This window comes from Phalacrocorax carbo, chromosome 14 (assembly GCF_963921805.1).
Source record: "Phalacrocorax carbo chromosome 14, bPhaCar2.1, whole genome shotgun sequence".
NCBI lineage: Eukaryota > Metazoa > Chordata > Aves > Suliformes > Phalacrocoracidae > Phalacrocorax > Phalacrocorax carbo.
Window position 1 is genome coordinate 2,160,077 of NC_087526.1, and position 15,151 is coordinate 2,175,227.

Sequence of the window (15,151 nt, forward strand, 5' to 3'; positions counted from 1 at the left end):
AAAACTTTTGTGACAAGTAGATAAATTATGAAACTCTGTGAACATGGAATTAAATGGAAACTGAAAAGTGACAAACAGGGAGAAGAGAGAGCATATAATTTTAGAACACAAAAAGGTAACTAAATTTGAAAAATTGCATTAGTATATCATTTTCAGTATGTAAGCCATTAGAGAAAAAGTGTAAATTACACCCTGTAACAAAGTAAAAATGTTTTCAATGTTTAAAGGTAATTTTGTATTACTGCTACTATTACTTAAACTCTTAGCTCTTATAAATATCTAAAGACAGGACCCCTGGTGATATTACCTGTGTCTTAGGCAAAGAGCAACAATTTCAATTCCATTCAACTACATTTGTATTTTGCCAAGTGCTATCAAGCACTGAGTTGCATAATTTGCTATCTAAGTGAAATAGATATTTTTCGTGCTGCACATTTATCACTCTCCTGTGGGCCTCGTTACTGACAATCAAATCATAAAAGATGTTCAAAATTGTCATGATGCACTTATTTTCTCATGATATTTGATACAAATAGTTTCTTCTACAAAAATGGCCTTTTTTTACCGTAGCATTTTAGAACAGTTCTTAAAGAAGCAGGATGCAGTTGTTTTTTAGCAGATTCTACATAGGCATTTGAAAAAAAACCATAGCTTTCGATAGCTGATCCTATTTCTAAATATATCACTTGAGTCTCATTTCTAGGAAAGGAGGAATTTATGCTAAGTGTAAGCTGATAACATGGCAAAATAAAAATATAGAAGAAATTCTGTTTGTACCTGTAAGGTCGGCATTTTTTTTCTTCTCTGTCTTTAACATGAACTCAGACATTGTAAATGGTAATTTTTAATTTCTAGAACAGTAGCAGTACAGCAATCTATGCTAGCTACCCTTATGATCCGCGCTACCCCCCAGGGTGCTATAGGATTTTGGGGAGAATCATCGCAAGATCATTAATTCCCTGGGCCCATTGAATCCTCGCTGCTGTGACTGATAAGCCAGCTCTCAGAATTTCCCCTAACCTGGAGTAGGGAGTAGATTGGGATCATTAAGCTCATTTCCTACGAAGCCATGGAGCCTCCAGGAATAACATCTGTGCCAGCCGTGGAGGGGATATCTGGGAATGTTGTCTCAGCGCACCTTAAGCTGGCCGCTCCCAGAGTGCAGAGCCAGCTGTGGTTCTAGAAAAGCATGCACAGCTCCATCCCCAAATCAAGGTAACAATTCACCCCAATAACTTGTGAAGCCTTGGAGTATTTTATCGCATTGTGCAGCAGACCCAACAGATCTCTCCTTAAAAAAGAAACGAGGGAAGCAGGATGGCAGGAGGCTGCCTGCCTGCTCTGTGAGTTTTCACTGCATTTTAAGCAAGAGACATCTTGAGGTTTGTGCTTACCCAAATACTTATGCCTGCAAAAGCAAAGCCCATAAACATTTGTTTAAGGCTGCCCTGACATACAGAGTATTTAAACTTTTCACTGCTGCTGCTTGTGAGACGTATCAAAATGTGCATATTTTTTCCAAGATTTTATTCCCTGCACCCTTCTTTATGATTTGATGTGCCAGTTAAAAACTGATAGTCTCTGAGGCTATGATGGAGGTAGGTGATTCGTGGTAGAAATATGGCACCGCTGACCTCATGCAAAGGAACAGCTGATGTTACAGTAAGAAGATGCTGGATATTTATTTGTAGGTATAGGGGAGAAATATATTTGTTAGTGAAATGGAGCTTGCTGCAGAGTGCATAAAGTTGAATTATTTGTCAGAAGACTGAAGGAGGTTTATGCAATATAGCATTATTGAGCCGGGCTATTAGCAGAGTGAATTGCTATTGTGACATGCCATTAAATTGTTTTTAGTGTCCACAAAGGTATCATTCTGGAGCAGGCTTGGTTAGTAACAAAGTTATATATTTACTGGACAGCAGCAGATCTCAGAATAAAAATAGTCTCTCTGACCATAAAGTAAAAGAAGGGAGAGGAGGGTCCTGCGCTGGAAAATTTGACCTCTCGCACTGCTTCCAAACACTGCTGAAGTAACCACGAGCAATTTTCTCCAGCATGCAATACCCTGCAAAAACAGGACTTTGGTCCTACTGCCTCATGTGCAGAAAGGAGTCCCAGTGAAGCAGCCTGTGAGCAGACGAGGAGCCAGAGCAGCGCGGAGGACTGGCTCTGCCTTTGTTTATATGCATGACGCCTTCCAGCATTTACATATGGCACATAAGCTTCACCACCCTTGTCAGACCACCTTATTGATGGTGACTCCAGTCCCACCCAGTCTCCAATCTGGTTTGGGCAGGAGGATTGTGACTTTCTGTGGATTTCTCCAAATCTCAGGCAAGGCTTTGTTCGAGCCCAGGAGGGCTTCATGGGCTCCTCGTGCTCCTCGTGCTGACGGTCAGCGTTGCTGTCTGACTCAGCTTGGACTCATCCAGGCCTTGCTCCTCCCTCGGTCACTTTGGGACCACAGCTCATATAATATGTCTTTTGTATGTTGCAAAAGATGTTAATAATCTTCCCCGTGTCCTCACACAAAAGCCGGTTACAAGAGGATGGAACTGCTAGTAGAGAATAAGGTTAGAGAAACCATAGGCACCATAGAAGCATTAGGGCTGATTACCATGTTCCATCTTTAACTTTGGAAAACATACAACTTTACAGCATTCAATCAAATGCCTTTAATTTAATCATGTTTATATTCCGATTGGAAAAAGAAGACAAAATTGCCAGGATTAACATGTTAATTTAACAATGCAAAACCAAAGAAGGAACTCTTAACTTGAGATTCGTTTAGGAAAAAAACCCAGAGAATTAAATATATGTATATATGTATATGTAGTTATACATATTAGATTAAATGTTTTAGAACATAAATCAGTGAAAGAAAAGTAATAAATAATGCATGGTGAAAATGTGATAATGTTTATTAAGAAGCAACAGCCTTGTCATCTTCATTTTCTTCTTCAGTGATTCTCCCCTCAAAGGGTTCACTCATTTGGGACTCCCTGCAATTTAGCCTGAGGCCACTCTCTCTAATTCTTGGTTGGAAATGTACCTGCTTTGCAAAAATAAGTTAAAAGCAGAACAACTGTGCACACTGAAGGTCTCCCCATTAAGCTCCTTAAAGGCCAGATAGCAAGTGAATTTTATGCTCTCGTTGCTGTGGAAGTCTGGAGACAGACAATAGCAATCCAGAGGGAGAGAGGGAAGGAGAAGGGGAAGAAAATGTGTGAGAGAGGAGACCTGAGCCAAGGCCGCTGGACGCGAAACCTCTTCCCTCCACTTGCTGCTCTGCTGGCCCGGGACGTGCCGTACCCCTCACTACACCTTTCTTTCTGGACCTGTAGAAAAAGCTTTCTGAACCTCCAACAATGCGCACAGCCTATGCCTCTACACACACAGCTCAAAAGGGCCAAACAGCCCTTCCTGCCTTGTGGAGCTCAATTTATCACGCCCGAAAAGCCCCGCTCCTCCGCAGGTGGGAACCGGCTCTGCTGCAGCTATCCGAAGCCTGAGGATTTGCATTACCTGAGAAGGGAAGGTCTGGGGAACAGCACAGAAATGCAGATTATTATTATTCATTAAAGCATTGTTTGTAATCAGGCACCTTCACCCTTCTTCTTTCTTTGTCTAATCTTTTGTCCCTAGCCCGAATAATGAGGAAATTTAGATTGCCAGTTAAAGAACTTCAGTATTGATAATCTGCAGTAGCTAAAACAATATGTTAACGTTAGTATGCTGTGACATATAAGCTGCTTAATTAGAGTTGCCATTTAATCTGTTTCTGTTCGTTCATTTGCACTTGACTAATATAGGAAAGAAAGTATACCCACCTAGGTTTAACAAACACGAGGAAATCTTTGTAGCGTGGAAACCAGAGCGTAATGATGATGTGTGCGTAGAGCAGGCTCTAAATTTGTTCCTTCAGTCACATATGTGAACACAAGGAGAGATCCACAGCTGAACATGTGTTATTGAGCACAGATGTAGGTTCTCATTTCTAAATGTCTCCCGCAGTGGATAACATTAGCTTGCTGGTATATTTATGCTTTTATTATTTACTGAAGCTTTCCACGGGACATAATTCTAAATTGTCCTTCTGTGGTTTATTAGAGTCTACGGGATTTTATTCATCAGCCCAGGAAGGCATTAGCAAAGATAAAAAATATTTAAGGTGTTCGTTGTGGCATAAACAGATCAAGAAGATACACTTGGACTTTCATAGAGGGTAGATGTGCACTACAGAGGTAAAACACAACCAGTAAGAGCCCTTCCTATCATGGAGCAATGTAAGGAGGCCCCAAAAGGGTGAGATTACAGTTACACTCCCTCTAAGGCCCTTTTATTGCCCATGCAGAATCCACATCACTTTTTCTCAATAAATAACATTCATAGTAAAACTTACTTTACTTGATATATACGGTAAGAGAAATGTTCAAAGACTAGAGTAATGGAAAAGCTGGGTGAACCACATGTATATACAGACACCCGTGCACCTGCTCTGCTCCCCAAGTCATTAACGCGGCCGGTTAGCAGTTGGTAATGAAGTGAGAGCCAAAAGTAGGCAAGTTTTTTCTTGAGAATATATGTGAAAGCTAGAGAAGAGTTAATATTGTTGTGCTACAGAAGGAGTTAGAAGTACATCAGAAGAAGAGAAGTCAGCGCAGAAGCAATTTTCAGGACAAAATTCTGAGCGCAGCCCTGGGCTCCAGGGTGGGGAGAACGTCCATGCGTGTGTCCTGGGCACAAACCCTGTCCCTTCCCAGTGAAATGACCCAGCGAATGGCCCTGCTTCTGACAGTTTTGCTCAGGAAAGAGTAATTGTTTTTACTGCTGGTTTTCAGTTAATGACAGAAGCAGAAGTACCTAGTGCTACAGAAGATCATGTTCTCAGCCTAATCAGAAGTGGGAGTGCTTGAAATCCCCAACTACTAATTTTAGCCCAACTTGCAAAATCAGGGAGATGATAGTTTAGATGAGTACATGTGAAGACCAGCCCTAGAATTTTTGAAGTTTCACCTACCACAAACAACAAAAGGCACCTCAGATACTCAGGGGAAGCAAAAGTGGATGGTCTGATATTCATCACCCCACCACTAAAACCTTCCGAGGCCAAAAAATGCGGATGGCATAAGAGGACTCAGAGCGAGAAATACAAGATGAAGAATAGTGTAACGTTCTTCAAATGATAGATTAATTTTTCAGCATAGTTAAAATTGCTGTAACCTCAGTTTTGAGTCAGCAAATCTGATAACATTAATATATAGTAAAAGAAAGTAAGGTAACACCTGTTTTTTTATTCAACTAAGCTAAATTTGGATATAAAACCAGGCCTGCTTTTCATAATTAGAAGTTTGGTTCAGCTACCATGAACCAGGTGTAAATTTAAATGAAAATCATCATAGGGATTAAGGGCACCTTTGCACCACTGTAATAGTTAAAGAGGGCTCAAAATGATAAAACCTATATTTACCCATTTTAAAACCCCTTGATAATAACAATACAGTGCAAAGCATAAATGCAAATCAATATAAACATATTTTTCCTTTCTATAGTTGAGATAAAGGTAATATTAAAGCTTATGTTCCTTCCATATTTATGCAAATATCCTTACCTAAAAACAGTGTCAATTTATTTCCAGCAAAAAGGTCCAGCAAAAAAAAGAAAGGTTCCATTTCTTTTCCATTCAGAACGCGTTGCCTGAGATCTTGGTGAAATAAATGAATTTGTTTTGTTTAATTATTGATAGTAAAATTGTTGAATCAGTATCTAAAACAAAGGATTAAGATCTGCAGTTTACAGAAGAATCTGTAACAGGAAATTTCTCTTCCATTATGTATATTAGCATCCACAGCTGGGTCAGCAGATGGATGTGTGCTTAGAAGCTTGTAGGCGTTTTTCCCCATAAAACATTTGTTGAACAAAAAAATTTTAAAGCAGGGTGGGCCTTACTGGAACAGATCAAAATAGACACTTTTCCTTATTGCTTTTTAAAAGCTCAGCTTTACCTGTGTGTCCTGCATGCGCCCAACAGCTACCACATGCAAGTACAGCTCCGCTACATCTGGCCATTCCTGAGCCGAGTAGCTTTTAAAGACGTTCTTGAAATCGTTTGGTTTGCGTCACCGACCCAAACGGCCCTCTCCCTGCAGTGGCAGTTTTCCTTGCACCACGATTTAGGGCTGCTACTTAAAGTGCAAACTTTTCCTCCTGCCAAAAGATAGCTACTGGTTTCTAATCTCGCTGATGTAAATCAGTCAATAGGTTCAAACCTCTGTCCCTGGGGTAAACGGGGGTAGTCAGGCTTTAGGTGAGCCTTGGCCGCAGGCAAGCCAAAACACATCTGTCTCTACACACAGTCCCATCTGATGTAGCGTGTGGAGTTACGTAAAAATACAAGTCCACTCTATTCTGTCAAAATGGGGTGGCCCCAGACTGATAGAGAAGAGTCTGCGCCGCTACTACAGCCTCACTGGTGCTGCTAATAGTCTTACACCCCATGTAAGACCGAAACCATTGTTCCCAGAAGGAACCATGGGTCTGTGATTGGGGAGTTCGCTTTCATCCTCATGCAGGTCAGGCGCTTGTCTGACTGAGCAGCTGGATGCTCCTTAGAGGTGCCTGGCTCTGGAGACTTGACAGCATAATTATCAGGGAGGAGCAAACAGGTTTTGCCTAATTTTGAACCCACTCAAATGACCTAATTTTGAAATTTAGCCTTGAATTTACAACTTACTGAGTTTACAGTGCCTGTGTAATTACACTGCAATTATACATTTCCATACTTGCCGTAACATCAGAAGGACTAATTAGATTGGCTGAAATTTCCAGCCTGACTTGCACTGACTAGTAGTTAAATACATTGATCCGACTGGTTGATTCAGCGTTAATGAAAGTATTGGAAACCAGCCCATCCGAACACAGCCTGAGTTACAGAGAACAATATGGATGAAGAAATGACTCACTGGATATAGCTTATAACATTTGCCCGTTATTTACTTCAGGTATTTGTACCTGTGGTTGTTTTAATGATGGGCTCAGTTCTGAAACCTTTGTACACAGGTTATTTACTTCCCTGGACTGCATTAGATTTCCAGTATTGGGAGGAAATTGGTCTAGAGTGTAAGTGTTCGTGTAATTGATGAATGCACTGGAATGTATTTGTCTTTACCGTCTTTTACTGGAAAAGTTAAAGTTTGTCTTTTCATGAGTTCATTTTGTTGTAGAAGAACCTTTTATTAAATACAAGTTATTAACAGCTACTGTTTATGGACAAGCTTATTTGAAAAGCTGCATGTTTAAAGGGTTTAACTGCAATATTCCTTTTGAATTAGTTTTTTAACTGACTAGTAACTTGTTGATATGTGCTACTGCTCATTAATGTAATGTCTTTCTCCTAATGCGCACTTTGGTTATGTTCATTTGATTTCTTCTGCAGACAAAAGCCTCAGAAAGAGACAGATCCACAGCACCAATAATGTGTAGAAACATCTATTCTAGAAAAAAAAAAAGTAACTACCTTATAGTTTAAGTGCCGATGTGCTGTAGACCCAAATAAATAATTCTTATTGGTAGAAATAGGGTTTTTATGTCCCAGTAATCATTTTGGTCCTCGTGCCACAGAGGGTCACAGCAAGGGGAAGAGTCCCATCTTGGTGGAAAGCAGAGCAATCTAAAAGACATTTTTTTTCTTTCCCATCAGCAAACAGATTTGTTGACAATAAGGCTCAAAAATGTGTCATTTCTGACCAAGATGTCATCAGGAAAATTGTGTCAGCTTCTGGTCACAAGCACGCAGAAAGGGAGGGGAGGGGGTATAGAAAAGCCAGAAATGTGGTGGAGGTGCAGTCATCAGGAGTGTGATAGGATCAACGAGTCCATGGGCTGAATTCGGAAGAACAGGAACTCACACTCAGGCCTCCCACGTCCCTAATGAGTTCCCGAACTATTGGTCTATTGGTCTCAAACTGTGGAATTTCTGCACTTTGTATACATGATCAGTCATTTATCAGCCCAGAGAATGTGACAGTAAGACCTTGGATTAATGTCTGTGTACGTCTTAGGTTGGCCCGGTTGGAGGTGTAGCTTTGCACCCACGTTTCTGTGTGAAGATTGATAAACGCGGCTCATCCGGAAGGTCACGGCCACAGCCGGGTTCTCAGCAAGCACAAATCCTCTGAACGAGGGGTTCCTGTGCACCATTAGGCAGGTGTAAACTCCATCAAACTTACATGGGAGACTCAAAGAAAAGCTCCACCTTTTCTCCAGGAGAGAAGGGGACCATCTGAATGCCTTATCCTCTGAAATGGGCTGAGAGTTGAGAAGAGCCACTGCCTCCCCTTGCAAAGGAGTTCTGATGGGATGGCAATGCGTGGCCCTCTGTGCAGCTTGCCACTGAGGCTGCGAGGGGTCTGTTTGCTGATGACGTTAGTGGGAGCTCTGGGGAACCAGAGCCACTGACGATCCTCTGGTGGTTCTTACAGACCTTTCCCTCCCTCCTGGGAAGGGCTGAGAGCTGACCTCCTGCCCCCAGACTCCACATCATTGCTCAGACAGGGGCAGTAACAGAAATCTAGTCCTTCAACCCCATTTTTCAATAGAGAAGCTCATAAGCACTTGCAAGTTATCGTCCATATGAAAGTTACTATTTCACCTGCAGGGCACCGCCAATCTACCTGGTCCAACCCACCGAGCTTCCACTGGCCCGCAGCAGTGTCTGGGACTTGCACGGGCTGTGTGTGACCCCGAGCTTCATGCCGTTTGGGGGACAGAGCTCATGGTGATGTCTCTGCTGGTCCACCAGTGAGGGAGCACTCAAGGCCCATGTGCAGCTGGTGGGTTTACAGCGACGGAGGCTGGGAGGTTCTCTGAAAACCTCTCTACTGTATCGTAGACCTTTGGTCGCAGCAAACTGAAACTCTGTATTGCACGCTCCTCTTTCACTGCTGAATGAAAGGAGCCTGAGGGATCATTAGTATCCTTCCATCACTTCCTCATTAGTTCTTAGATAGTGTTTTAATGACAGCTTGAGAGGCTCAGCATCCTGCCCTCTTACTATTTATGATCCCCACAGTGCTAATGTGCACTTAATGAGAAATTCTTGTCTTGCTTGTAAATCCTGTAGCCGGCATTCAATTTATTGACAGATGTTTGCTTGGGCCTCTTTAAAATTACTTCATAAATCTTCCAGGATAAAAGGCCTCAAGTTTGGTTATTAAGACAGGCCCTTGTTGACAGTTTCATATTTAACTGTTTGGAACTGGACTGTCAGGCCTGTAATGGAGTGCACGGCAGAGGGTTTGCATTCTTCGGGCTCATTTACCATGTTTTCTGCACCTATCAGGTTTTTTCTTTTTGAAGTGTGTTGACTGTCCCTTATAATCCCTTTAGTTAACTTCTCTGTGACCTCTTTGTGCACCGCACTTACTCATTTAGCATATCAGCGTGTCAGCTGTGATGAAGTGTTTATGCTGATATGAGCTGAGGGCTGAGCAAGCGCTACATGCCAGAACCTACTGCATGTAATGCTGATATGAACTGAGGGCTGAGCTAGCACTTCCTGCTGGAGCCTACCGGACATTTCACAGAAAGCCAGAAGTTTGCCACCTCCTTCTTCCACCCTCACATTTGATTATTTTCTCCTGCTAGGTCTGGGGCCGTGTCTTGTAAAACCTGGCGGAGGGCTGTTCCCGGCGGGTCAGGGCGCTGGGGTTTGGGAACAAATCCCCGTGACCCTTGAAATGCACCCAGAAATGATTTCTTTTGCTATGTGATCTCCAGCGCTCCGAGTGCTGTAACGGCATCTGGAGGTACCGGTGCATTGCGTCTCTGATCCCTCAAACCTGCTTTTAGCTAAGGAGCTGCTGTTGCATCGGCATAGCTCTGTTTGCCGCAGATTACTCTGAGAAGCAAGGACCAGGCAATAGTTTTCCACCTCTCTCATGCCTGTTTGAAATCTCACAAATCATTCGAAAGTGTACCATTGAGTGGCACATATTCGAGAGGTGTGGTCCAAATGCTGTAGCGTTTGGAGTGTGCAGTGACAGCATTTAGGCCATTATTTTAGAATAGAGCCTTTTTTCCTCCTCATAGTGAACAGTAAAGATTAAAAATTTAGTGAGCTGCTAGAAGATTGGGATAATTCAAATAGCTATTAAACCCATGACATCAGCCAAATTCACCCCACTTAAGTCCGTCAAAAACATTCAGATCAGACATCGGACGGTAATGAACATCTCAGCTAAAAATAAAATGTTTGAGCTTTTTTTTGCTTACTTGGTGGTGCCATGTTATATTACATTGCTTGAGTAGTGTCACATCACATCATGTTTCTTCTGTGGGATCCTCTGCTGACATGACATAATGCTTTTTATACTTACAAAAATATTTTTGATTGGATACTTGCCATCCACTTGCTTTAGTTTAGCCACGAGGTTTAGTAAAATTCATAAATACATGTATTAATTCAACTGAACAAGGAGAGGAGGTAGTCAGCTATCTACAACTGGAGCTAGCTAATTCCCTGTATATTTGTGAACACGAGGAGACTGGACTTTGCCAAGCTTAAACGTCTACTAAGGTCCAGCAGCGTTCACCTGAGGAACTCGCTGAGGTATGAACGATCCCATGAGGATCCCTGCTTAGATGAACAGAACATGCCTGTGTGCTTTTCTCCGAGCAGGAGCCAGAAAAGCCTCTCCAGCAGAAGTCAGACCCCACAGTATGTTTCTGCATTCTCGTCTTGCAATTAAGATGAATTTTAAACCATATTAAGCAGGAAGGCCTCAAGGAAAGGATAACAAAAGCAGGAGGCCCTGAGATAAGGCATTAAAGAGAAAGGGGGGAAAAAAAAGCAGTTAAAGTTACTTTTTAGCAATTTTGCTAGTACGTCTAACATCAGTGAATGCTAAAAGGCCTGGCAGGCACTGGCTAGATTGTGAATGCAGCCAACATAAGAGGTTAGATGCTGCCTCAGATTTAAAACAGCGCTATTTGTGTGAGTTGCTCTGTCCTCCTGTAACTTCTAGGAGGAACAGAAATGTGAGACCCTAATCCCAGCAGTTATGTATGAGCATTTATGGATTCTGTAAGTGAACAAACACAGGATGTCACTGACTGAGGTAAGGAGGAGCCCGAAAGCCCATGCAGCTGCCACCATCATCTTCAGCCTGACGAAACTTGGAGTTATCACCTTCACATTCTGCAGCAGCTGAAAGTACTGAGACTAAAGGGGACGGGAGAGGAGAGAAGCACAATTAGTTGGGATAAAGAGCTCTGGGAACAACAGAAGGAGCAACCAGGCACCCCATGTTCACGCCGTTTGTCATCTATTTTGATAGCTAATGTCACGTACTGGCAGGTGTAATGGATGACAGCAAACACATTTCACTAAATGTCTTTGTCCCAACATGCTGCAAGGGACATGTGAAGAAATGACTATTTTGCAAAATTTTGATATATGTGAAGTCTCCTTATTAATAGCTTGCTACTGCTCCCAGCTGGATTCCGTGGTATAATCCCTGTTGGGTTGGAGAGGAACAGGATTGCACCCTGAAGGATTTGTGCTTAGCTGTTACTTCAGGAACAGATTTGCCAAAGAAATGCTCAGAGGAGAGAACAGAGTGTTCCAGCACACACAGGTAGAAGCTGGTATTTCAAACTGAGCACGCTGGGCAATCTTTGCTCATGATTCATCAGTCAAAACACGTCAATTTTATCCCAGAACAGCTAAAAAAAAATCTGCAACTACTTGACAAGTACATTTTTGGTGCAGGTCCCAGTTCTTTCCCAGTTGGCCCATTGGCTTGTCTGTCAGCATCTCTAGCACATTGTGGAAAATTAACCCTGCAGCGTGTTCAGTTTGCTCTTGTCCTGTTTTTCTGGAGTGACTCCATGACTCGAGATTCTTAAAGGTAAAAAGAGCAACCTGGCACCGAATTCTCACTAAAAGTCAGTGGCAAGTGGGCATCTACGTTCGCCAAAATTCTTCTCTTCACAACCAGGATTGCCTTTTGCTTTTGTTTCATATTCTGTTTTAAGGCTCCACCTGATCATCTCTCACTTGCTTGGTTTGGTGGATTTTATCTACTGGCTCAGGATCTCAGTTTGGGTTTTGGTCTCTCTGGAATGTAATACCTTTTAATTCTCATTACAAATTTCAGACTTTTGCTACATGGGGTTATAATTCTGCCTCAACAGATTCACAGTTTTGATCAAAGCTTAAAATATACTTGGCTAGACCTATCCTGATGCAACAATATTGACATTGCAGAATGCTTTTTTCTTGGCATTATCCTAGTTATTCTTTTTTTCTAATGTACAGTGCTCTGTTCTGTAGTATGTTTTCAGGATATTCTTCAGTGCTTGCAGAAACCCCTTGTTAAATTTACAGAACTGTTATGTATTCCCTCCTGAAGGATATTTTAATTTTCTCTCCTAATGGAGAAGGATAGCAGCGGAAATTCTACTTGTGAGTTATCCTTCTTAGTGAAAAACTGCATCTGTTTCAAACTGAGAAGTGACTGTGGAAGCCAGAAAGTCGCACTCAGCTGTATCCTCAGGAAATAGAATAAGAAAAGAAACTTTGCCCCAGGTGCTCCAGTTCAGTCTAAGTCCAAGTTTTGCTATGAAGTCATGTTTCTTCTCCTGAACCGGAATGAGCAGACCGCAGAGCGTGGCCGGACTGGACCCGTGTAGAGTGTCGGCTGGGACACTTGAAATTTTGTGCTCTTTACTGTCGTTTAAATCTCTGGTTCCGGTTCATTTGTTGCCGTGGTATAAAAGGGGTTTGCAGTGAACTGCTTGCGGGTTAGGATCGAAGGGCGCTCAAGGCGGCACGAGCCTCTGTCACTGGTGGTCTGCCGAGAGGTTGTATCATTAGTGCCAGAAGCGTTTGGACCTGTGCTGTACAGGCACAACCGCACATTGTTCTCTCCTCCACCTCACCTTTTGTACCGGGGCTTGTGTTGCTGCTCCATTTGTCATGGCAGAGAGATACAAAACCTACTTTCAAACTAAGACAGAGCTTGATCTTTATTTAAACTTGACAGTGGCCCATTGGACCCCCAACATACTCTTCCCTTCGTTTCCTCCAGTTGGGACGGTATGTCTAGTAATTTCACTACATCACATCCTTAATTGCTACTCTTTGGTGTGATCATTTCTTCTCTGATATCCTTAGAAGAGTTGGGTTTTGCGTCTCAAGCCCACTGACATCACAGGTGGACCTGACAGGTTGAGCACTCTGATGTTTACTACCTTTCTGCTTTCCATAAGGATCCTATTCTCAATTTATAGAAAGACAAAAATCTGTCTATGCAATGAAAATTTTCTGTGATCTATGTGGGCTACCATTGATGGACGGTGAAGGCTTGATATTAATGCCTTGAATATGTATAATCCTGAGCCGTCCATGTTCTAGGGTTAGCAATCATTCAGTTCATTTTATACATTTCATCACATTGACTTAATATAGAGCATGAAACCGTACTGGAGCACTTAGAGTAGCCTAGATACTGTTGGAAAATCTGAGGAATTTGCTCCAAATTTCTCCCTAGGCTATTGCTGCTGATAATCTGCATCTAAAATGTGATGAAATTTCTTTTGTTAACTTTGCCTGCATACTTAGTTGTATTTCACGTCACTTTGGACTCCTGATTAGTTTTTTGTACACACAACTGTACGCATCAAATTCAATAAATGTGCAGGAAAGGCAGCATTATCACCCAGCTCCTTTTGAAAATGCAGCCTCAAGGGATATATTTTCATTGCAGCATGTGGAGATTTTGTCACATGACGTTTGTTAATCTTTTCAGAAACCCTACAGCTGAATCGCGGGGAACGCTCTATAAATGCATCCCTGCGCTTCCAGCACGGGCAGAAAGACAAGCCAAAATTTTTCTTTGGGTCTAATTTAGCTACCTTTATTCCACGGAGCTGTGTTTACCCGTGAGAGACGATTTTGTAAATAAGGACAAGTTCTGTGACTAAGGGCGGAAGAATGGTTCGTTTGCTTTATCTCTGTCTCGGGAGACGATGGCATTGTGTTTGCTCTGTAACAAAATCCGGAAAAGGCTTTGTAATGTAGTCACACAGAAGGGGAGCGTCCAAGAGTTGGCTGCGGAGAGCAAGAATGGATTTTACACTCACAGTAGTGGTAGTAAGTTATTTGTAAAAATGTCCCCGCTTAGGGATTAGGAAAGACTCTGTGTGCAAAGTCCTGCTTTCTTTACTCCGTGGGCAGTGTCAGGGAGACTTGCTTTCTCATGACTGCTAAATGCTAAATTTCTGTCAAACGTTCTTTAATTACCCAGTGACCAGTTGGGCTCCCTTTTCCTCTCCAGCTGCTCTGTCGGAGGAGAGTGGCAGGACTTAATTCCCTTATCAAGAAGGGCATCGCAGGGTAAGAAGTTCTGCACAGTTTTCATGGGAGCTCTGAGCTTATTGTCTCTCTGCTTGGCAGTGAGAAAGTGGCTGCATGTCTCAGGCAGCCTAAGTGATTTGCCTGCAAAGAAAATTCCTTGTGAAAACATGAGTGATTTTAAAAGAAGCTTAAGAAAGACCTGACAGAAAATGGGTTCAGAATTAAATTTCCCCATTTCTGAAGCATTCTTCAAGCCAGGATTTTGGTTCAGTTCCATCACCGAGAGGAATTAAATCAAATGTAATTGTGGATACGTCTAATCCGAACTCCGACCGAACTCCTCGTGCGAAGGTGTCCGAGCTGGTTTCCCGGGGCAGCCGGGTGCCAGGGCAGCTGCCAGCGTGGCGGGGGAGCCCAGGAGGCTGGCTGAAGCTGGTGCTGCTGGAGGTAGATTGCTAGCATGACATTAGTGCAGGTATGTCTGGAAGAGTTGCAGTTGCACCTTCGGGTTGCTGTTTAGACATACTTTGAGTCTTACATCGCAAAGCCATTCAGAGAGCCACAGTGCTTGGTCTTTAAACTGCAGCTTGCTACTTTAAAACTACTAGTTCCTCTGCGCCTGCCTCCCTTCCTCCTCTGGGCAAGGGCCCCTGGAGCAGCCTCATGACGATGTCCTGGTCAGCTCTTTTCTGTTAAAAAAAAAAACCCACCAGAAAAAAACCCCAACCAAAAAACCAACAAACTTGATTTCCTGTTCTGGTGAGCCATATATCACTGACGCTCCCATCT

The 15,151-nt window shown here is 42.6% G+C and overlaps 1 protein-coding gene across 2 annotated transcripts in view; it reads left to right on the forward strand.

Moving 5' to 3' along the window:
• Positions 1 to 15,151, forward strand: part of TSHZ2 (teashirt zinc finger homeobox 2) — a 236,156-nt gene that overhangs the window by 78,112 nt on the left and 142,893 nt on the right. The gene's annotated exons all lie outside the window — the stretch shown is intronic.